Source organism: Grammomys surdaster, unplaced genomic scaffold, assembly GCF_004785775.1.
Source record: "Grammomys surdaster isolate TR1022 unplaced genomic scaffold, NIH_TR_1.0 125852, whole genome shotgun sequence".
Lineage (NCBI taxonomy): Eukaryota > Metazoa > Chordata > Mammalia > Rodentia > Muridae > Grammomys > Grammomys surdaster.
Genome location: NW_021620678.1, coordinates 2,419,936 through 2,444,415, shown reverse-complemented (window position 1 = coordinate 2,444,415; position 24,480 = coordinate 2,419,936). Strand labels below are relative to the sequence as shown.

The following is a 24,480-nucleotide window of genomic DNA, read 5'->3' as shown; positions in this document are numbered from 1 at the left end:
ACCTCCAGGCTGGGCACCAAACCCTAGGCAGCTCCGCGGTCACCCTTCCTTTGACAGGGTGATCAGATGGGCTACGGTCTCTTTAAGACCCAGACTCCACCCCCGGTTCATCGCCGACCTCCTCCCACCTCCTGGCGGCAGCTCCGCCAGTTCCAGACTTCCCTCAGCGATGAAGTCATCTCTCAGTTACCGATTGGCTGCGCTATGCTGTCAGTCACAGGAAGTCGCGCCGCCGTACTAGCCTTCCTCTTTCCTCTTCCTTCGGCGAACGCCTCCTAAGTCGGGCCAGCCTTGACGACACTAGGTTTCTGATTGGTCAACACGGCTGTCGCTCCCAGGCGGGGGGTGCGGAGGCGGGACCCGGTGTGGTGGGAGGGCCCGCAGCTTCCGTGGCTGAGTGGAGCCGGCGGCGGTCGTGTCTGCGGTGTCCCCGGCGGCGAGAACGACCGTCCCACCCTCCCCACCCCCTCGTTCCCGCTCGCCACGCTCCCTCGGCTCGCGCAGACCTCTCCACATCTTGGTGCAGCCTGACTGGTCCTTGAGGCTCGAGAGGATACGTGTGCGGCTGGCACCGGAGTGGGGCGAGCCGCGGAGCCCGGGCCAGGAGGCGAACGAGGCGGTGAGTGAGAGTTCGGGCAGGGTCCCCCTCCCCCACCGGCCCCGCCCCACCCGAGCATCCTTTCTCCCTGCGACCCTTCCGAGTGCGCCCTGGACGAGCCGGACGCAGCGGGCTCGGAGCCCGGGACTGCCTCCTGCAGTCCTCCACTCCAGTCCCGCCCTTTCCCTAGGGGCTGGGGTCTCAAAGCCCTGGTCACTCGACCGGGCAGTCGGGTGCGACCGTGCACCTGTGCACCGCCTTGCAGGGCTGTGCTTGCTAGGGAGCAGCTAGGTTCCCGCCCTGGCTGCTCCCCGAGTGTGTGTAATCTGCTTGGGACCGGTCGGGCGCTTTCTCCTGGCCCTTGTGCAACCTGGAGTATCCAGGTGCAATCCTTAGGCTTCTCACGGAAAGGAGGTTCATCTGGACCTGACGACTGTCTAGCAGCATGGGTGCCTCCAGGTCTGCAGGGCTCCGCAGATTTGAAACTTGACCGCCAAAGAAGTGCCCATCTCGTGTGTGTGTGTGTGTGTGTGTGTGTGTGTGTGTGTGTGTTTGTCTACGTACCTTTGATGACTTTCACCCTCCTTGCTCCATAAGAAAAGACTAACACTATAGAGTGGTTTGTGTTGGAGCTTTTCCTGTTAGATTGTCATACGAACGTTTAGATTGCTTATCTGGAAAATGGAACTTAGCAATACCCATTACATTGGCATGTAGATAGTAAATGAAAGAATTCGAATAAAATGCTTGACGCAGTGTTCACACATACAAGGAAAGGGTCCAAGAAAAGACGAGTATTCTGATGTTGAGAAGAACTGCCGGATAGGAGTGTAAGTACCAGCACAGCTCGTCTTTGTCAGGATTTCTCTTTGTTAAATGACATAACCAAAGGACAGATTGGTGGTCAGTTTACCGTTTGCCCGCATACTTGGCATAAAGTGTGTGAAGACTAAGAATGTGAACCTCATTACTTAAATATGATGAAATTACATCTATGCTTCATGGGTTTACATAGCTTTTTTAAATCCATAAGGTATCTGAAATGTCCCCAAATTGTAAGCTTTTGAGGTCTGAAGCTAAAGCCAGCAGCCTGATCTTTATGTTCAAGAAGTGAAACTTAAGGACTTTACTTTAGAAGCCCCTTGCACCAAAAAAGTTCACTTAGGAAGTTTTATTGTTGAAAATGAACCGCTTTCCAAGGGGTAAAATAGTACAGCCAACTGGCCCACAACCCCATCACTGCAGGGAGGGGACCCTTGGCTGAAAGTTAAACTGAGTTTCATCTAATAGTGTTTGTCTCTTTCATAGCAAATCAAAGGGCGTTCTCATAGTTAGCTGTACTTTTTTTTAAAGTGGGGTGACTTACTAAGTAGACCAGGCTGGCCTTGAATCCATAGAGTTCTGCCTGCCTCTGATTTCTGAGTGCTGGGATTAAAGGCCTGAGTCTTAGAAAGAAGCAGACTGCTGCTGCTTTCTTTAGAGAGAGATCCAAAGAAAAATGTTTGTAGTCCAGGGCTAGCATTTCCTTCAATTCTTGAGAAGTGTCCTGTTTAACAAGGCCTTCCAGAGTCACATTCACTAGGGCATTTTTTTTTTTTATTTAGAGTTAAATCATGAGAGAGAAGTGTAATGTGTCTCCCATCATCCAAAAGTATTTATTGCAGACTTCCATGTCCTTAATACTCTGCCAAATGCTGCAAGGGAGGGATTCAGAAAAGTATAAAACAGGATCTTAGCCCATAAAGGGCAAAACCATAAAGTTGGGGTCACCCAGTAGTAATTATGGATACTTCTAAAGTAATGACTTCATTTATTCATTCAGCAGACTTTTTGTTCCAGGCATGTAATGTGCCAGGTGTTTTTCTGAGCTGAGATCAAGTTAAGTCAGATATGGGCTTTGGTCTCGAGGGGTGGAAAGTGACGACAGGTGGTTAGAACGAGGTGAAATGACATCTAGGCTAAACCCAGAATTGGAGGAGAATGGCAAGACAGCTTTTTTTTTTTTTTTTTAAATAATTGAATTAATGGGAAAGCTTAAAGAGAAGATGGTGTTTGAAGTGCATCTTAATTCCACTGAGCAAGATAAAGACGACCCAAGATAGAAGAAACTGAGCTTGACTTCCTGACATTCCAAAGGCAGTTATGAGCACTTGGGCCAGACAAAAGGAAGGAAACCTAACAGTCTGTAACAGTGGTTCTCAACTTGTGGGTCATGACCCCTTCGGCAAACTGTCTCTAAAAATATTTACATTACACTTCATAACAGTAGCAAAATCACAGTTATGAAGTAGCAACAGAAATAAATTTATGGTTGGGGGTCACCCCAACATGAAGAATTAAAGGGCCGAAACCTTAGGAAGGTTTTGATGCCCATTACGTAAAAGGCATTAGTTCAGGCTCTTTTGCCCCCTTTCAGGGCTAGTGTTTGAACACATGGCCTCATGCTTACAAGAACACTCTACCAGCCCTGTGGTTTTTGAGACAGATTTCTTTCTTGTAACATAGGCTAACTTGGAATTTACCATGGAGCCTAGAACTCAGGGTAATCTCCCCCTGCCCCAGACCCCTGAGTGCTGGAATTACAGGTATGAGCCACCATATCCAGCTTCATCGCCTCTCCCTTCCACTCCCCAACTTGAGGAAAGTTCTTGTTTATTGCTCAGGCTGGGTCTTGAACTAGGCTATCCTCCTGCATTAGATTCCTGACTACCTGGGGCTACAGTACCCATGTGCTCAGCTTGTTTTGTTCCTAGCTTCAAAGGCTCTTAGGACATAGTAGATGCTCTGCAAAACCTGTTGGATATAAAATTAACACAAATTAAATATTTACTCTGTATACAATGTGTGTGCTTGGGATGAGAGAGCTGATTGACACATGGAACATTTGCCTCCTGCCTGAGAAAATACTAAAGTCAAGTTATTACTTTTCAAGACAGTCTCACTGTGTAGCTTTGGCTATCTTGGAACTCACTGTATAGACCAGGCTGGCCTCAGACTCAGAGATTCACTTGCCAATGCCATTCCAGAATGCTGGGATTAAAGCTGTGTGCCGCTGTGCCATGCTTTCAGTTGAATTTTAATTAGTCTTTTTTTAAAAAAAAGACACTGATGATTGTAGATGTGGGGTGAACATAAGGCATGACTAAAGATGGACCCCCAGCGGAAGAAAGGTGGTCACTGTCGATGTGAAAGGTCTTAATGCATTCTGGAAACTTACCGGGTGTGGTGACTTAACCCTGTAGCTCCATAATTCAGGAAAACAAGACAGGAAGATGGAGAGTCCAAGGGCAGCTTTGCTTGAAACAGAAAGCTGGAAAGGTGGCTCAGCAGTAAAGAGCCTGTGCTTTGAAAGAAAACAAGAGGAGACCCGGGTTTGGATTTCAGCACCTATGAAACAAGCTGGGCATGGTCCCACCAATGCCAGTAAACCCAGAACTGAGGCAGAGGCAGACAGGAGGATCACTGGGGCTTCCAGTCTGGGTGGGGGACAGGAAGCAAGCTTCATGTTTAGGATGAGACCCTGCCTCAGAAGAATAAGGCAGAGAGCAGCAGCAGATCTCAGACAGCATTCTCTGGCCTCTGCACACTTGTGTACCTACACACTTATGCACACCCACATTCCCACATGCATACATATTTAAAAGAAAAGAAAAACCACAAAACAACCCACCAACCTCCTAAACAAGAAAATCAGTGGACTAGTCACTATTTTGGGGGGCTGGAGGGTGTTTCAAGATAGGGTAGCCCTGGCTGTCCTGGAACTTCCTGTAGGCCAGACTGGCCTTGAACACATGAAGTCTGCCTGCCTCTGCCTCCTATGAGTCAGGCATTTGGGAGCAATTTGGTTGAGAGGGCCAGGGTCTTGAAAGAGACTGCAGCATGTTTGGTGGTGTAGTTATCTGTAAGCCTAACTGAGGCTGGTGGCTCTTCCTCCTCCACTGTGACTACCTGTGCAGCTGACAGTTTGGTGTGTGCAGGCTTTCTAGAGGGTTGACTGAATTCCTCCTTATAGGGCCTTTTCCACAGAGTTTACTGAGTGCTCTCCTGGGTTTGTGCTTTAGGTTTAGAAGTCACATGTTATAATTTCTCCAGTATCCTGTTTCTTATACATTGTGGGTAGGGATGATATAAGAAATGAATGCCAAGAGGTAAGGACTCTGAGATGCTGGAATTAGGACCCAGGGCTTCATGCGTGCTGGAGGAGTACTGTTCCATTGAGCCACACCTCAGTGTATATGGAACATTTTAAGCAGTCTATCACCATCAACATTAAGGGCAAATATTTTGTCTTCTCTGTAAAGTGAGGTGGAGTTGTTTGTCTGATACTGGAGAAAATGATAAGTTATCAGAATGATAGACAAACAGCCGAAGAATATTAATAGTTCATGTAAATACTAGAGTCAGTACACTGCTGGGCTGGAGCCGTGGCCCCACTCCTGGTTCTGTGACTGATGCTCGTGCTTGCCTTTTTTGTGACTCACTGCCTGTAAACTGGGAATGGAGATAGTATACACTTTATATTGTTAAAATGGGGCTAAAAAAGTATAAGCTTCTTAGAATAACTTTCCATCCCGTTGTCATGATTTATGGTTCTTGGCAGTGACATAGATGTTGGCATGAGGCTGGAGTCTGAAAGATGAGTGAATAACTGTCAGTTTTCTATTCAGAATAGTCTAGATAATCTCAATTCTCCCCCCGCCCCCCACCATGTGTGTGTGTATGTGTGGTGTGTATGGTGGCCAGGGACAACTTGCAGGAATATTTTTTTTCCTTCCACCTGTGGATCCTGGAGCTCGAACCCTGGTTGTCAAGACTTGGTGGTAGACGCCTTTACCTCTGACCATCTCGCTGCCTCCCGTAGGGTAGATAATTTTGATTTTGCAAAGTAGAGTACAGTGCTAGTTCATGTACTTTATTTGAAACAGGGTCTTGTCCTGGAACTCAGTGTGTAGTCAGGTTGACTTTGAACTCTAGAGAGCCTATTGCTTCTGCCCCGTGGGTGTTGGGATTAGAGGTATACACCACCGCACCCACCTCCAGCAGCTTTATTGAGTCTAACTACACAGTTAGAGCAAGAGCACAGTTGCTTGCTAAGGGTGTGTATTTCCCTTAGACTGTCCTTTGAATGGCTGAGTCATCCTTCTGCAGAATGGGTTCAGCCAGATGCAGTACTTAGGGTTACTCAAAGAGAAATTAGGGGTGAAAGTACATAGGATGAGAACAGGTGTGGCTAATGCTTCAGGAGAGGTTAAGCTGAGGGAATTTTAAAGGCACAGAAAGTTAAAGCAAAAGGAGCTGCCAGTGTGGAGGGTAGAAGTTTAGGAATTGAAAGAATAGATAGTGTGATAAACCTCTCTCCCCACCTCCTGCCCCCATGAAAGGTCAAACCCCTCACAGACATTAGTCCTTTTCCATAGATTGCCTTAAGGATAAAACTAACTTGTGGAAATAGAAATGGATTAAATGTTCTGGGTCTTTGAAATCACAAAGATATGGTTTTGTCTAACAGGAAAATATGGGTCAGATTTGTGTGTGTGTGTGTGTTTGTGTGTGTGAGACAGGGACACCTGGACATACATGATCTATATACTTCATACATAGACCTGCTGTCATTTCTCCAGTATCCAGTTTCCTGATCCTCCTGCTTCCACCTTCCAAATGCTAAGATTATAAGCCTGAGCCACCAGACCCTAACTCTATCATGTCCGAAGAGGGAAGATATAGACTCGTTGTCTGCAGGTATTAAGGCAGAAGTTGAGTGCCCTGCCACATGTCAGGAGGGGAACTCCTGAAGTGATCTCAATTCTGTAGTTCAGTTGTTGAAGTTCAATTTTTTCATGGTGTAGTTTCTCAGATGAAATGATTTGAGGGTCCATTGCTGAGTCTGGGCCACTCCCTCACTGTGGTTAAGCTACGTGGACCCAGTGATGAGGGCACTGTATGGTCCTCGGAAGGAGTGCTCTGAAAGGTCCCTTTCTTTTTAGATATCTTATTTTTATTTTTGTATTTGGTTTGTTACTCTTCACTCTTTGTGGGGGTATGGTGAACAAGATAGGGTTTCTCTGTGTGGCCCTGGAACTGCCTCTGTAGACCAGGCTGGTCTGGAACTCAGAGATTTGCCTGCCTCTGCCTCTCAAGTTCGGGGATTAAAGGCGTGCTCCACCATGCCTGGCCCTTGCTCTTAGTATTGTACACTTAGGAATCTCTCTTGCACATGAGACCTGATGCAGTGTAACATGGATTTTTTATTTTTTAACTCCAGATTGGCCTTGAAGCTAAAATGTGGCTGAGTTTAGCCTTGAACACTTGACCCTCCTACCCATGCTTTTCAAGTGCTGGGCTCTAAATAGAGAGTGTTCTTCAGTTTTTTAAATTTAATTTGAATATAGATGTGCTGTTAACAGGTCTTTGTCATCTTGGTGGCTTTGATTCTTTGACATTTTTGCACAAATGTTAAAAAATTGAATCATAATGGGTATAATATGAAAAAAAAGTCTGACTCTCCAAGTCCAGTACCCAATAAAGTTATGTCAGAAGTTTAAGAGCTGTAGGGCTGGGGACATGGCTTAGCAGTTAAGAGTACTGACTGGTCTTCCAGAAGACCCAGGTTTAATTCCCAGCACCTACATGGCAGCTCATAACTGTAACTCTTAAGATCTGACACCCTCACACTGACATACATACAAGCAAAATACCAGTGCACATAAAATAAAAATAGATTATTTTAAAAAAGCTTAAGGGCAGCACTAGAGTAACTGTGCCTCATCAGGGTGTTATGTGATGTCATCTGTTCTTGTCAACTCTCCTTTTTTTTTGGTTTTTCGAGACAGGGTTTCTTTGTGTAGCCCTGGCTGTCCTGGAACTCACTCTGTAGACCAGGCTGGCCTCGAACTCAGAAATCCGCCTGCCTCTGCCTCCCAAGTGCTGGGATTAAAGGCGTGCGCCACCACTGCCCAGCTTCTCGTCAACTCTCAACAGCAGGTCTTTGACATAAGTGGTAAGCAGTGCTGAGAAAGGAGCAAACTCAGGAGGGTCACAGTCAAGTGTTTGGACCTTAGTGTCTGAATTAATGAGCTAGACTGCCTGCCTGCCTCGTGTCTCTGAATGTACCTGTGATGTCTGCACGGTTAGTGGGAACTGTCAGAGTGAGAGGTCTTTGTGATGATAGTCAAGGTGTTATAACTTCCAGGACACTCCTGGTCACACCTCTTCTTATATGTGTTTAGTTATCATTTCTGCAGTGGAGACTTCACATCTTAAACCACTCAATAAATACTTAACCAAATATGGACATACTATAATGTCCAAATGTTTAGAATTTTTTTGCTTGTGTTTCAGTGTTTAATTGTAAATTGTGTAAGTGATGCCAAGGTCTCTGTGTCATGGTTAGTTTGTACATATTTTCACTGCCACAAAAATTTACAGGGACTTGGAGAGTTTTCCTCTCTTCATACTTTAGGATATACTTTATTTTTTATTTGTTTTATTTTATTTTATTTTGGTTTTTCGAGACAGAGTTTCTCTGTATAGCCCTGGCTGTCCTGGAACTCACTCTGTAGACCAGGCTGGCCTCAAACTCAGAAATCCGCCTGCCTCTGCCTCCCAAGTGCTGGGATTAAAGGCGTGAGCCATCACCGCCTGGCTAGGATATACTTTAGAATGTACCTTTGTTAATGATGCTTGACACTTTAGGTTTTTCCCATTGTAGTATTGGGATTGAGCCCAAGGTACATGGTAGGCAAATGTCCTACCACTAAGCTATACCTGAAGTCTAAATCTTAACCTTTTTAATTTTTTGAGATAGAGTCTATCATAATAGGCCAGGCTGGTCTAAAGCTTGTATTGGGTAGCCTATGCTAGTTTAGAACACCCAGAAGTCCTTGTATCTCAGCCCTCCAAGTTCTGAGAATACAGACACGAACTACCATACCTGGTTCTTGATTTTATATATAGTAATATAATGCATATTTTTGAGTTTGCCATATGTATGCTGTCTGTACTTTACAGAGTAGAAGAAAGGAGCTAGGGATATAGTTCAGTTGGTAGAGTGTTTTCCTGGCACACACAGATTCTTGGGGCCAATCCCCAGTATCATATAGATCAGGTCTGGTGTCACATATTTATAATTTTAGTACTGGGGAGGAGAGGCCAACTTGGGCAAGGTGAGATTCAGGAGAAAGCTGAGGTGAGGCAGGAATTTAGACATCAAAAATGTGTTTGTTTGGAGGCTGTGATGAAGGCCTTTAATCCCAGCACTCATAGAGGTAAGTGGATCTCTGAGTTCACTGAGTTGAGGCCAGCACAGTCTACAGATTGAGTTATAGGATAGCTAAAGCTACACAGAGAAACCCCCGTCAAAAACAACCCCAAAACAACAAACAGACAAAGTTATTTTCTTTTAAACCCTTGGTGTAAATGATGATCACTATTTTGAATCAGCCTTCTTTTGTCTTCTGGATGTTGGGATTAAAGCAGTGTGTCTCCACACCAGCTATATTGTATTTTTATCTTGATTGATTGATTGATTGGGGCAGGATTTTGTTTTGTAGCCTAGGCTGACCATGAACTTGCTAGGCCAGCTTGACCTTCAAGTCACAGTTTTCCTGCCTCAGCCTCTGAGTGTGAGTCCCAGTTAAGGCCTCACTCTTCAGACGTCCGCAGAAGCATCCCTGAAGGTAATGGCATTCGTGGAAGGCGGTGCTGCTGTGTTTTGTGAATGCGGTGACCCGGTTCACGATGCTGCTGCTGCTGCTTTCTGCTCAGACTTTTTTTTTTTCCTCTTTTTTTTTTTAAAGTGAGAAAGGATAGCCTAGAATGGGAGTACAGCAAATGGAACGAAACAAATTTTAGTAGAGGTTCATAGGATGGTATGGTTCATTTTGTGTCTCTTGATCGCTGTACATTGAATCAGGCAATTCTTCTAAATCAGAAATGCCTCTGCACAATTATGATACTTTCCTTTTTATTTTTTTATTTTATTTTATTATTTTTTGGTTTTTCGAGACAGGGTTTCTCTGTATAGTACTGGCTGTCCTGGAACTCACTCTGTAGACCAGGCTGGCCTCAAACTCAGAAATCCACCTGCCTCTGCCTCCCAAGTGCTGGGATTAAAGGCGTGCGCCACCACCGCCCGGTGATGCTTTCCTTTTTAAACATTCATCTAAAAGCTGATTCTGAAGATAAACCTGAAAAATCAAAGTGTTTGAAAGCTGGACATAACTTTGACAATTTGGGCAAGCTGTCCATGGCATTTTATTTTCAACATGTCTAGTAACCTGTTGGGTGCCTAAATAAAACTGAGTTAATTATAGTGTAACTGTTGTTCCGTTTGGAGAGTGGTAAGGGATTTTTGAATGCTCTCCAGCATTCACCTTCCTTAAGTGAGTGTAGAAAACTTAGAAACCTCTTCCTGGAGCAGAAGCTCTCAAAAGTTAGCATTGTCACTGCTCTCCCGCCGTTTCTGCATAGCAGGTTTCCCCAGCCATCAGGTTGGAATTCTGTGCACCTGTTTTCTGTCCTGGCTCTGCTGTTCACCAGCTCTGTGATCTTGGGCAAGAGAACTAAATGCTTAGAATCTCCATATCCTCATAGGACAGTTGTGAGAACTAAATAGTTACATGTAAAGTGTTTAGTGCACGATAGTCATTTAATGCCTATTTATTTCTCTTAGCCCCTACTAGAGTTTTTTAAGTAGCACTAGCCATAGTCATGTTTTAAAAAAATTATTTTACATATGTGTGCATGTTTATTTGCATACTGTACAATGTGCACATTTGTATGGCGGTCAGAGAATGATGTTGGTCTCATTCTTCAGATGCTGGATTAGTCAGGGTTCTCTAGAGGAACAGAACTTATAAAATGAATTTTTCTCTGTGTGTGTGTGTTTGTGTATGTGCATACACATACATAAAATATATGCACATACATATGTACATATATGTGCATGTATATGTACACATATGTGTATATGGATATATACATCTATACATACATATATATACCACACACACACATATGAAGGGGATTTATTAGAGTGGCTTACAGGTTGTGATCCAGTTAGTCCAAAAATGACTTTTTACCAATGGAAGGTCTAAGGATCCAGTAGTTTTTCAGTCCACAGGGCTAGATGTCTCAGCCAGAAGACAAGAGCCAGAACAAGCAGGCAAAGAGCAAAAGCCTCCTCCTGCCTGTCTTTTATATAGGCTGCCAGCAGGTGTGCCCAGATTAAAGGTGAGTTTTTTCACCTCAAAAGATCTGGGTTAAAGGTGGGTTTTCCTACTTGAAGTGATTTAAGAAAAATCCTTCATAGTTGTGCCCAGCCACTCAGGTTTGAGTTAGTTCCAGATGTTCAAGTTGACAACCAAGATTGGCCCACGGATGCCTTCCTCCTCTTGTTTTCCACAGGGTCTCATTGGTCTGGAACTTTGCCAAGTAGGCTACACTAACTGGTTAGTGAGCTTTCAGTAGTTTGCCTCTCTCTGCACCCCGTCTCCACATTGCTAGGCTTACAGGCATATGTCACTGCGACCAGTTTTGGTTTGCTTTTAACATGGATTTTGTAGTGTGAACTCAGGTACTCGCACCTTGGAGGCAAGTACTTTACTAACTGCATTGCCGTCTTCAATCCCTTGCATAGTTACTCACGTCTGTCTCTCTGTAAGCTTTTGTGAAGCTAGGGACCAAAGCTATCTCTTTCCTGCTGCTGTATGCCCAGTGTCAGCATAGTGGCTAGCATGCCTTGTAATAGGTGCCCAGTAAACACTCAACAGATGAATGGAACTCCATTTTCTGATCCTGTCTCTTTAGGCTTAAAGGGCAGAGTTCTAAATATATTTTCTTTGGCTCACGTGCCCTTCAACGTGTTTGCTTCCAGATCTGTCATGTTCTTATTTGAATTTTCATGTATAGAAGATTGGAGCTAGACACTGTGAGGGCAGTATACAGCTAGTGAGAAAACCAGAAAAGGCAGACCAGTGATCAAAGTCAGTGATGAAAATCCTTTCTCTGTGTCCAGCCTAAGTCAACTAAACAGTTGTTACTGTAGTTACCCTGACATGGGTATTGTGGAGTCAGCAAGCTCTCCCTGTTTCATGAGGTGGCTAACTTCAGGCTAGAGCCTTACCCTCTCCTCAGTGTCTCCTACTTCACAGAAGCCAGTCCTGGGCAGTGTTGTTACTTCTGTCTTCAGCACACACTTATCCATAACCACATTACTTCTTTTCCTCCCCCGCAGTCCCCTGGTCCAAGCAGGCTCTGTTAAGTTACTGTGCTACAGTGTTGTGACAGGTCTCTGCATTTACCATTCTTTTACAGTTCAGGAGGTCAGATGTGGGAAGTCAGAGTCTCTGGTCAAAATCAAAGTGTCACAAGGACTGTATTCTTTCAGAAGCTTTAGATGGGGACTTCTGGTGGCCACTGGCGTTCCTTGGTTTGTAGAAGTGTCCAGTATATGTTAGCCTTGAAATGTTTGCTACTATTTTCTCTATTTTTGTCAAAGTTCTTTTTTCCTTTTCTTTTACAGGACCTGTGACTCTGTTTAGACTCATGGTCCTACCTGACAGTCCAGGCTGATCTCCCCCATTGCTGACTCCTTAATTCAACTATAAAGATTCACCTTCTCTTTTCTTTGCTCCCCCTCACCCCCCATATAAAGTCTCAGGCACTGGTTATAGGAATTCAGATACGGCGTATTTGAGGTCATTTTTAGCCTCTTGTAGTCGTTCTTTGGCCTCTAGAAGTTCCCTTCTATCCCACATGTGAAATACATTAATTCATTCCAGTGGCTCTGAAAATCTCAACCCAACACAGCCTCAGTCTGAATTGATGTCTCTGCAATCTCCCCTGTGCATCAGCAGCTCCAAGATACCAGTTCTTTAAAATTATTAAAATTACTTTTTTTGCCGGTCAGTGGTGGTACATGCCTTTAATCCCAGCACTTGGGAGCCAGAGGCAGGCGGATTTCTGAGTTTGAGGCCAGCCTGGTCTACAGAATGAGTTCCAGGACAGCCAGAACTACACAGAGAAACCCTGTCTCGAAAAACCAAAAAAAAAAAAAAAGAAATTATTATTATTTTTTTTAGTGTGTATGTGTGTATGCATGCATGTATGTGCTGTGGTGCAAATGTAGAGCTCAGAGGAGTTTGCAGCACATGGTTCTCTCCTTTCACCATGTGATTCCAAAGAATTGAGCTCAGATTGTCAAGTTCTGTAGCAGGTGCTTTTATTTGAGTTATGTTGTTGGACCCCAAAATAAAACATGATATCACCAAAAGGTGGAAGAGGTCTATTCTCCTGGGACAGGTATAGTAGGCACAGTATAGCAGTTATGAACGTTTCCGTAATGAGAATTGGAGGGAAGAAGGGAAGGAGGGAGGGAGGGAGGGAGAGAAAGAGAGAAGGAGGGAGAGAGGGAGAGAGAGAGAATATGCAAGGACCTCAGGCATTTTCAGGACCTGTGACTTTGGGAACCTGACTTGGTAGGTTCCAAAGTTTGGGAGTACTCTGTGACTTGAGACTGCCCTTGTGGCCTATGGCTTTGGATCCATTCTTCCTCCTCTTTCCCTGAAGGGTAGTGTATCTTTGCAACCGAATTGGGTTTTTCCCTCTATTAAGCAGTAATAAATTTGGTATTATTAATACCAAATTATAATTGCTGAGAAGCAGTTAAAACATAGTTAATTAATGTTTACCACCATGGCTCTTTTCCAGTGTCTTGTTAGTGTCTTGGGCACATTCTTGTGATTATGCACTGTCCAGCATCTCCCTCCATTCCTGAGCCCCCTTAGCTTGCAGAATTGCAGCTCTCTGCCCACTAACAATAACTCCCCTTTCTCCTCTGCCTCTAGCACTGGCAATCAGTCTTATGCTTTTGTTATTGTGTGTGTGTGTGTGTTGTGTATGCACTAGTGTGTACAGGTGCTTATGCCTGTGCAAATGCGGAGGTCAGAAGAAGACATGTGCCCTGCTCTATCACTTTCCACTCATTCTCTCAGGACCTCTCAGTGTATCTGGAGCGATGCTGCCGACCACAGGCCTGAGCAGTTCTCTTGTTTATACCCACAGTAGTACTAAGATTGCAGACGTGCACACTCCAGCTTTCTCTGTGGATCTTGGGGTCTGAAGTTACATCCTCCTGCTTGTATAGCAGGTGCTTTTGCTCACGGATCCTTTTCTCTAGCCTCTGTTGCCATGGTTTTACTGCTGTAAGTACCTCATATTTATGGAGGCATGTAATATTTGTCTCTTGAGGTTGGTTTATTTCACTTAGCATAATGTATTCAAGATTTACCCATGTCACACTTTCCTCCCTGCTGCGCTGACTAGATGGCTCAGCAAATAAAGGTGGTTACTTTCAAGTGTGATGACTTGGGTTTCATTTCGAGAATCCCCATGGTAAAAGAGAACCCAGTCCCTCAGGATGTCCTGACGTCCACACACATGCTGTGTCATGAATGCATTCACATGCATATATACTAAATATTAAGAAAAAATTCTGGGTGTGCTGGCTAGTTTTTTGATACAAGCTATGGTCATCTGAAAGTAGGGAACCTAGATTCAAAAAATGCTCCTGGGGGGCTGGAGAGATGGCTCAGCGGTTAAGAGCACTGACTGCTCTTCCAGAGGTCCTGAGTTCAAATCCCAGCAACCACATGGTGGCTCACAACCATCCGTAATGAGATTGGATGCCCTCTTCTGGTGTGTCTGAAGACAGCTACAGTGTACTCATAAATAAAATAAATAAATAAATCTTTAAAAAAAATTGATTATTTAAAAAAAAATGCTCCTGTAAGATCATGCTATAAGCAAGCCTGTAGGGTATTTTTCTTTCTTAGTGATTGATGAGTAGGGTCCCAGCCCATTGTGGGTGGTGCCATCCCTAGGCTGGTGGTCCTGGGTTCTATAAGTGAGCAAACCACAAGGAGCGAGCCAGTAAGCAGCACCTCTTCATGGCCTGTGCATCAGCTCCTGCCTCCAGGTTCCTGCCCTGCTTGAGTTCCTGTCCTGACTTCCTTTGATGATGAACAGTGATCACAGCAAGAGTATCCCTGACTGTAAAACACTGGAGAGATGGTTGGGTAACACGGGTAAAGGCACTTACTTACCTCCATGCCTGATGACCTGAGTTTGATCTCTGAGGACCCATATGGTAGAAAGAGAGAATGGACTCCTGAAAGTTGTCCTCTGACCTCCACATGTGTGTTGTGGTGTGTTACATACCTTTAAGCACTTGGGAAGTAGGCAGATGAATCTCTGTGAGTTTGAGGCCAGCCTGGTCTACAGAGTTGTCTGGTCTACAGGCACAAAGAAACCTGTCTTGGGAAAAAAAAATGGTATTTTTTTAAATAAAATAAGTTCTTCCTTGTTAGTTTTCTGAGTGGTTCCATTGGTCTGGTTCTTCCTTGTAGAGTTCTGATAGCCTGCAGTGCTGGGGTGGAACCATGGAGTCCTGACATGATTGATCTCTATTTCACTTTGTCTTTTAAGCCCCAGCGTGGGCAGTATTATTGCTCACAAAGCATTCTTAGAGACATTGTGGGTCTCCTGTGTATGTCTCAGGAATTCTTATTAGTCAAGAGGGTCCTCCATAGAGCCTTGCTGGATAACCTCATCTCTATTCTTAGCTGCTGCTTAGGGTTGGTGGAGGGAATCTATGAGTCACAGTCTTTAACCCTAGTGACAGGTTGTTCAGTCACGCCCTTAGCTTTTTCTCCATCAAGTGCTTTCTTAATAGTGAATCTCTAATTTTAGCATCTTTTGTGATCAAGATAAACTGAGAATTTTCTAAATCATCAAGTCCTATTTTCTCTTTTTAAAAAATAAATTTAAAAGTTTTAATGTGTATTTGTGTGTGTGTGTCTGTATGTCATGTGTGTGCAGGTGCCCTTGGAGGCTAGAAGGGGATCATACTCTTTGGAGCTGGAGTTCTAGGCAGTTGTGAGCTGATCAACAGAGCTGGGAACCAAACGTGGGTCTTCTGCAAGAGTACAATAGCAAGCTGAGCCTTTTCTCCAGCCCTTAGTCCTGTTTTTCATTTAACATTTCTAATATCAATTAATTTTTCCCTTACACGATATTGTAAGCAATAAGAAGAAACTAGGCTACAGATTTAGCATATTTCTCAGAAATCTCACTAACTCTGTATTTGAAAATTCCACTTCTTACAGGTCAGCTCTGTTTTCCTTTTCTACAGATTGTTTCTCTTCACTTCCTTCTTAGTCTCCTGGAGGTTCCTGTAATACTCATATTCTCTCCTGAAAGGTGTTTATATCCTGGTTTCTCCTGGTGGAGGTGTTTATAACTTCTAGTGTTTTACCTTTTGTGAGACATGGTCTCAGCATGTAACTCTGGCTGGCCTGGAACTCACAAGAGCTCTACCAGTCTCTGCCTGTGGAGTCCTGAGATTAAAGGCATGTGGTACCACACCCAGCTGGGTGTTTATATGCTCTAAAACAGTGTATGCCTTCTCTGCTGTGCATCTGCTTTCTTGCTTTTGAGCCCTTACGGATTTATCTCTCATGTATGCACTTCTGTCAGCAGCGTTCAAGGCAATCTGGACTCTTTCTGTCATGCTTCTGAACATCTTTCCAGCCTCTTCATTTCCAAGTCAAAGACACTAAACATTTTTAAAGGATTTTTTACAGCAACATCTGACTTGCAGGTATCAAAATGTATTAGTTAGCCTTGGAGAAACAGAACCTGTGGGAGAGATCTCCTGAAAGGCTATGGCAGGAGGTTGGGTCATATGATTTTTAGGGCTGGCTTAACAAGTTTGATACAAACTTGGCTATCAGAAGGATAGCACTGAGCTCTTGTCAGGCGATGAGGCTGCTGTTGTCCAAAGGTGGAATTTCTTCTAGGAATCCGAAGTTCTGCCTTTTAATTTTATTATTTTTTTTATTTTTTAGATAGGGTCTTGGTGTATAGTACAGACTGGACTGGAACATCTGTCTTCCTTCAGAAGCCCTTAAGTACGGGTACACACCTGTCAGTGTTGTCCATTGCAGCTGCAGGAGCACGTCCAGCAGTCTGCTCTTAGGCTTTTCAGTGAACTGAATTCAGTTCATCCACATTATGTAAGCTGGTTTTCTTTACCAGTGTGGACTGCTGTCACAAGAGCCTGAATGTATGCTTGAGTAACTGGGAGCTTAAGCTTAAGAGTTCACTATCAAGTCACCTGTCACACCAGCACTTGGGAATTAAAGTCAAAGAGATCTTAAATTCAGGGCCAGCCTGAGCTACGTAGCAAGATCTGTCTCTGAAAACCAAAGGCTGGGGATTTATTTCACTGGTAAAATGTTTGCTTAGTTCAAAGCCTTCACTGAAATCCCTCATGCTGCATAAATCAAACTCAAAACCCTTAGCACATCCATATGAACACCCCACTGTTATTATAACAACTTCCTTTGAACTGGATTGTCTATTTTTCCTCTTATGTATTTATGTATGTATTTTGGATGTGTGTGTGTGTTTGTGTGTGTGTGTGTGTATGTGTATGCATGCATGCATGAATGAATGAATGAATGTTAGGGGGTCTCATTATATAGCCCTGCAAACTGGAAAACCCAAGTTTAATCCCTAGAACCTGAGTAAAAGTGCAAGAAGAGACCAGACTATATAGAAGTTGTCCTCTGACCTCTATGTGCCCATGCATGCGAGAACACATGCACTTGTTTAAAAGAAAAGTGATGGTTACACAAGAGTATAAGCTGATCAAAACTTAATTGCAGTTGTACATTAAGCCTTTTTTTTATCATATGTAAGTTATATCTTATGTTTTGTGTCCGTGTTCGTGTTGGTTATGTCTATGTGTACATGTTTACAGGTGCTCACATAGGCCAGAGGGAAGTGTTGGCTCTTGTGCAGTTGGAGTTGCAGGTGTTTGTGAGCCCCTGATGTGTGTATGTAGATCTAAACTCCATACTGAAAAAGCAGTGAGCATTCTTAACGTCTGAGCCATCTCTTTAACCCTATCAAATATACTTCAAAGTTGGTTTAAAAAAATACTATGCAGGTCAACACGTTGGGCTTTTAAAAAAGATGCTTTTTAAAAACATAACCTGTGTATGTGAGTGCAGGAACATGTTTATTACAGCATACATGAGGTCAGAAGACACCATTGGGTGCTGGTCTTCACCTTCAAACTTGTTTAAAGCAGCTCTTTATTGTTTGCTGTCGTGTACATCATGTGTCCACAAGCACCCCGGAATTCTCCTGTCTCTGTCTCCCATCTTGTCATAGAATTATAGATATGCTCAACCACCTGGCTTTATGTTTGTTCTGGGGTTTGAACTCAGGTCTTTACACTTGCCTGGCAAGTGATTTACCCATTGAGCTATCTCCCTAGCCTCATAACTGATGTTTGTGTGTCATGTTTAGTTTTGGTTCTGTAGTTTCTTTTTTTTGTTGTTGTTGTTTTGTTTTTTAGGTTTTTTTTTTCGAGACAGGGTTTCTCTGTGTAGTCCTGGCTGTCCTGGAACTCACTCTGTAGACCAGGCTGGCCTCGAACTCAGAAATCCGCCTGCCTCTGCCTCCCAAGTGCTGGGATTAAAGGCGTGCACCACCACCGCCCGGTGGTTCTGTAGTTTCTAAGTGCTGATTCACACTTTTACTGCATATAGCCTGTATAGAGACCGCACATTTCTACTGAATGAAGGGGGTGTGTGGGTGACGTGCCCTCTTGCAGCCTCACTGGGATAACGCAGTTCATCCTTTGCTGTTTTCCAATGCTGGTCACTCTAATGCATACATGCAGGTATATACATAAAACACCCATATACAGAAAACAAAAATGAATAAAACCAAGGTGGGTTTATCCGTGTGTAAAGCTACATAACATGTTCATTGTCCGTAATAGATACAAAGTGTGTTAAGTAACTCTGGACCTGGCCTTCTCTCCTCCACCTTTACTTGGCACACTCTCCTGAAGAGGGAGCCAGGGAGATTAAGAATGGCTCCTATCTGATAATAGCTTAGTAACCTAAGAAGAGGCATTTCCCACGGCTGCAACTGGAGTCCAGTAAAAGCCTAGTACACTGCCTTTACCTCTGCAGTAGTCTGTTAGCCTCCGCTGACATATGCCAGAGGGACTGAACAAGAACAATACAACAGGAATACACAAATGAGGAAAAAGAGAGATTGGTGTTGGAATTCTGAATGTGTCTAACTTAAGTACTTCTAATTTGCAAAAAGGCCATTTGTCCCCAGGACTGTGTCTCCTCATGCCCAAGGAGGGGAGATGGAGTCTGTGTTTTAAGTTACCAAGAATATCATGTCAAGAAATGGCAAAGATCTGTGCCATTCAGAATTGTGTTACTTCTAATGCATGTTTGAGAGTTTCATACCTTGTTATTTTGTGCTAGCTAAGATTTAAATGTAAGTGAAGTTTGTGTTCCCACAGTGGTGTGCTTGGAGTCCATTTTCTCCATATCCTTACTGTGTGTCTTTGCATGTTTGATGTTCTCATGTGTAGTTGGCAGCATAGTACCAGTTCCAGTTGTCACACTTTCCCACAGCATTGTCTAGTAAGGTATCAGTCCTTCTGTTTTGACTCATTACCATAAATTCTGTAAAGGCAGGGAAGGACCTTGTCCATGTTCAGTACTAACAGCGCAGGACTCAGAAGCTGAAGAACTGCATTTGGTTAGCAGGTAGTGAATGAGTGGATAATAAGTAGCCTCGTGGTTAAGACTTGGGCTGACCCTGGCTTATTTGTCAGTAAGATGAATTTGATGTTACACAAGTAATATGTGAAACGAGATGAGCATATACATGTAAAACACCATTCTCTGAGATGTGGCAACAGGTATTAGAGAGGTCAGCTGGCCAGTGGATTGTTAGTGCCCTTGGGGTTTAAAATCCTCATTCTGAGGCTGGACCACTTTTCCAGATAACCAGGGTTCAATTTCCAGCACCAACATGGTAGGTAGCTCACAACCATCTATAACTTGAGTTCCAGAGGATCTGGTATCCTTTTCTAGTCTCTGAAGGCAACAGACATGCATATGGTACACAGACATATGTGCAGCAGAACACCCATACATATAAAGTAATAAAAACAAAAAAAAGACAATCCTCATTCTGCAAGTAATAAGCTTTGGAATATTGGAATTGTTAAGCATGCTGCCTGAACTCTGCTTGAGGTGTGTCCTCTGTTAAACTGGACTGTTAAGTTAGTGTCTGCTGAGGGCCGGTCCATGGTTTATGTTTGATCTTCATAGCTGTTATTGTACTGGTTCCAGTCATGACCATGTCATGCTGTCTCAGCATTACTTACATAAGAATTGTCAATCTCAGAATCAATTTTGGAAGAAGTTAAGTGGTGGAATTGACTTAAAATAGCTTTATAAAATAATTTTTATTTGATAATTTAGAATTTATTTTAAAAATTTTACAGCTTGGCAGTGGTGTCGCACGCCTTTAATCCCAGCACTTGGGAGGCAGAGGCAGGTGGATTTCTGAGTTCGAGGGCAGCCTGGTCTACAGAGTGAGTTCCAGGACAGCCAGGGCTATACAGAGAAACCCTGTCTCAAAAAAACAAAAAAAAAAAATTTTTTTTTACAGATTTATGTGTATGAGTGTTTTGCCTGCTTGTACGAATGTATACAGCTTGTATGTCTGGTGCCCAGAGATCAGATGAGGGCATCTGGTCCCCTGAAATTGGAGTTATGTATGGTTGTGAACTACCACGTGGATGCTTGAAATAGAACCTGGACCCTCAGCAAGAGCAACAGGCGCCTTTATTCGCTGAGCTATCTCTCCAGCCCCATTTGACATCTCATACATATATATACAAACATGTATACAGACACACACACACACACACACACACACACACACACAATCATTATTTTACTCCTCCCACTCCCTCTGGAACCCTTCTTCCAACACAGTCCCCTCTTACTTTCATGTCTTTTTTGCCTCCCTGAAGTAAACCACTGAATTTTATTAAGACTGCTTCCTTATGGGGTTATTTACTGGGTCATGGACAACTAACCAGTGTATATATTACTGGAGAAAACGAGTTTTTAAAAAGAGTAAATTTATTTGTGAGTATATGTATGTGTGTATGTATGCTATCCGAGTGTGTGTGTGCGTGCGTGCGTGCAGGAGAGAACTTTGGAGTCTAGAAGAGGTCATTGGATCCCCTGGAACTAGAATTTCCGATGGTAATGATCTGCCTGATGTGAGTCCTGGGAACTGGAAAAGCAGTGAGGACTCCACCTGCTGAGCCATCTTTCCAGACCTGTGATTCGTTTTGATTCATTTGTTTTGTTTGTTTTGAGACAGTCTCATGTAACCCAGGCTGGATTTCAACTCCTAACTTCATTACCTAAGTGTGGGGATTAAAGGTGTACATTACTGTCACTAACTTTTAAAAGTATTTTTGTTGAGAGAGTCTAACTGTAGCCTTTACTGGCCTGGAACTTAACTATATAGATTGGACAGGCATCAAACTCTTAGAGCTACCCCTGTCTTTCCCTCTACCTCTTGGATTCTAGGATTAATGGCCTGCTCTACAATGCCAACTTTAAAGAAAAGACTTTATTTATTTATTTATTTATTTATTTATTTATTTATTTATTTATTTATTCATTTATTCATTCATTCATTCATTTATTCAAGGCAGGGTTTCTCTGAGTAGCCCTGGATATACTGGAACTTGCTCTGTAGACCAGGCTGGCCTTGAACTCAGAGATTTGCTTGCCTCTCCCTCTTGAGTGCTGGGATTAAAGGAGTGTGCCACTACTACCACCACCAGGCATGATATTATCATTTTAAAAGTTAAACTGTTGTCATAAATGAAGCATAATGATTTATTAGTCAGGTTGTGACTGTGACCATTAAGTGATCAGTGAGTTGGAGGAAGCAGGTTGCCATGGTGATTGCAGTGGTAGTTGGTGAGTTTTTTGAGGGGTGAGGGATGCATAAAATTGAGCAGCAGGCCTTGCACACGTGAAGCACATGCTGTATCACTGACCCTTCCTCCACCACTGCTGGATGGTTTTACAGAGTTATGTTGGGCTTAGTTGTTGAGGAGATTTGCTTTGGAAATGTATTTCTGTCCATCTGCTGTTCTGCTGATTGGTGGAAGAAACAAAATAATCCTTAAGAGCAAATCTCTTGAGTTTTGAAGTGTGGCTAGTTATATCCCTCAAATTCTTTGTAAATGTGGGATGAGTTTGCCAATTGTGTGACTAGGCTTGAAAGAAAGTATTGGGCCAGTGTGCTCATTAAATAGAGGTTTGATTCCACCTAGGATTTCTGAAGTTTAGATCTTTGTTTAAATGTTTGTTTAATGAGAGGAGTGAAGTAATGTATTGAGGTAATATAAGTTGGGTCTCTTCATCAGTGTTCCGGGAGACACTGTAGGCTGCTGCCAGGAAAGTGGGCTGTAATTGTGTACTCAACACACGGAGGTGTTTTGGTTTATCTCCTCTGCTGAAGCTTCGGTGCTTGCACACTGGTGGCTTAAGAAGCAGAGCAGTCGGGAGACCCGGTGCTGTTGAGAAGGGATTGACGTGATGCTGAGCTCACTTAGCTTTCAGTAGTGGGTTGTTAGATCGGCTACCCCGTATGCTTAGCCTTCTTATGCCACTGTGTTTTCATGCATCCCCAAAGCTTCTTATCAGAGGCCACTGATCTTGGACATTTCCTCCAAAATTGGGAACTAAATATACCCCTTTTCTTTATAAATAGTAATTTTATTATACCAACAGAAATATTTTCCTTACATTCTATTTTTTAAGTAATTTGAGTAAAATCTTTCTGAGAATGACTTTGTTGGGCCCTTTCTTAAGCTTATTGAACATCATGCCCTGAGACTGGCAGTGGAGTTTATTTTTCTTATCATTTGTAAATGCTGTTAGAAATTTATTCTTGTACAGACTTTGGAATGTGAAATAAATTTTATACAGAATTAGTAAGTTTGCTTTAGGCAGCTTCCTGAGATCTTGCAAATTCAGACAAGAAAATGAGAATTGCTTTCATAGTGGAGTTCCCACCTGGAACATAGCTGGCAGAAGCAGCGAAGGCTTGCACAATCGCATTCCTTATCAACTGTTCATTGACTGTCTCCAAGTGCTCTGAAGGAAGCCCCTCACTCCTTACCTGTCTGTCAGAAAGCTGACTGTGGGAGGGGAGGGGTGTGTGTGTGTGTTTCTGTGTATGTGTGTGTGCATGTGTCTAACAATAAGGAAACCTGCTACTTTGCATCGTGATGCTCTAGGGCCAGATGAGTAGATGAGAACCCATTCTGGTATTGGCAGTTGGAGAATTTTAAGAGTGGAGTCTAGGCATGTGTGCTTGTTTCAGCTTCTCAGAGACCTAAGAGTCACGGCCTGTTGGTCGGAAGCATTAAACATATACACAGAACAGACACTAAGTGGCTGTTTACCTAATGGCTTATTTCTGCTTCTTAGGAAAGTGAGAAACCTGAGATCTTGGGACGGTGTGGACAGATGTGACTTTTCCACAGCCACACTCATTCTTGGTGGTTTGGTCTGCTCTTCTAAAAGAAACCTTTTTTTTTCTTTTTAAAAAACATAGTTGAACTTTATTAAGCAGAGATTCCCCCCCCATCCCCTGCTTCCCCCCCACCCCCTCAGACAGGGTTTCTCTGTGTAGCCTTGGGTATCCTAGAATTCACTCCGTAAACCAGGCTGGCCTTGAACTCAGAGATCCACCAGGCTGGCCTTGAACTTAGGCCTGCCTCTGCCTCCCAAGTGCTGGGATTAAAGGCATGTGCCACCACTATCCTGCCTACCATCTAACGTTCTTTAAGAATATTTTGTATAGTATTTATGATTTTTGTGTGTCTGTATGTGGGTACACATGTGCTATAGAGTGTGTCTGGAGGACAAAGGACAACTTGTGGTTATTTTCCCTTTTTACCATTTGGGATCTGGGGGTTAAACTTAGGTTGCAAGGCTTGCTGGCAAGTACCTTAGGTGCTAAGCCACCTCAGATGCCCCTGAAAATCTGCCCTTCATAAGCACATGTACATGTGCTTGTACACATATAGAGCCCATGAGCTAAATCATAGCTTCTCTGCCTAAAGCAGCAGTTCTCAGCCTTCCCAATGCTGCAGCCCTTTAATGCAGTTCATGGTGTGGTGACCCCAACCATACAATCATGTGTTACTTCATAACTGTTACTGTGCTACTGTTGTGGATTGTAATGTAAATATCTGTGTTTTCTGATGGTCTTGGGCAACCTCCATGAAACAGTTGTTCAAAGGGTTGCAGACCCACAGGTTGAGAGCCTCTGGCTTTAGAGCCGTACTATACTTAGACTGGCATCGGGGCTTCTTCATGTGACTTATAAGTTGCATCCATGACGCCTGCAGGCCTCACCTCCTCACTTGCCATCGTGTCCCCTCCAGTTGGACATGTTGTCACTCATTGGTCTTCTTTCTGTTCCTTCAGCTTTCCTCATCACCTTGACTCAGCATAGGCACTTCCTGCTGGTAGTGCTCACTTGTGTTCTCGGTAACTTTGACAAGTTTGGAACTAATTTTGTACTTGATGGCACGAATACCTCTGTTTCTGTCTGTCTGTCTGTCTGTCTGTCTGGACAGGGTCTCACTATGGAGCCCTGGTTGCCTGGAACCCACAGTCTGCCTCCAGAGTGTTAGGATTAAAGCATGTATCACCATGCCTAGCGGGTTTTTGTCTTCCTGGATAAGAGGAGTCATGTTTTTCCTTTCTGTCTTGCACATACTAGCACTTGGTAGGAGTCTTAATGACAGCTTGCTGATTTCTACATACATCTCAGATATCTGTAAGAAAATGGAGGTCAAAATAGGTAACAAACAAAACAACAAACAAAAACTATTTTGGGGTTAAAGATTTTAGAATGTAACATACATGGTATCTCCTTTGACA

General features: G+C 43.5%; 1 protein-coding gene across 1 annotated transcript in view; it reads left to right on the top strand.

Moving 5' to 3' along the window:
* The first annotated feature begins 368 nt into the window (after positions 1-368).
* The window catches only part of Mrtfa (myocardin related transcription factor A), a 175,650-nt gene continuing 151,538 nt past the window's right edge, over positions 369-24,480 (top strand). Inside the window, exon 1 of the mRNA XM_028789923.1 lies at positions 369-619. The gene's annotated coding sequence lies outside the window, so the exon portion shown is untranslated. The remainder of the gene's footprint in view (positions 620-24,480) is intronic.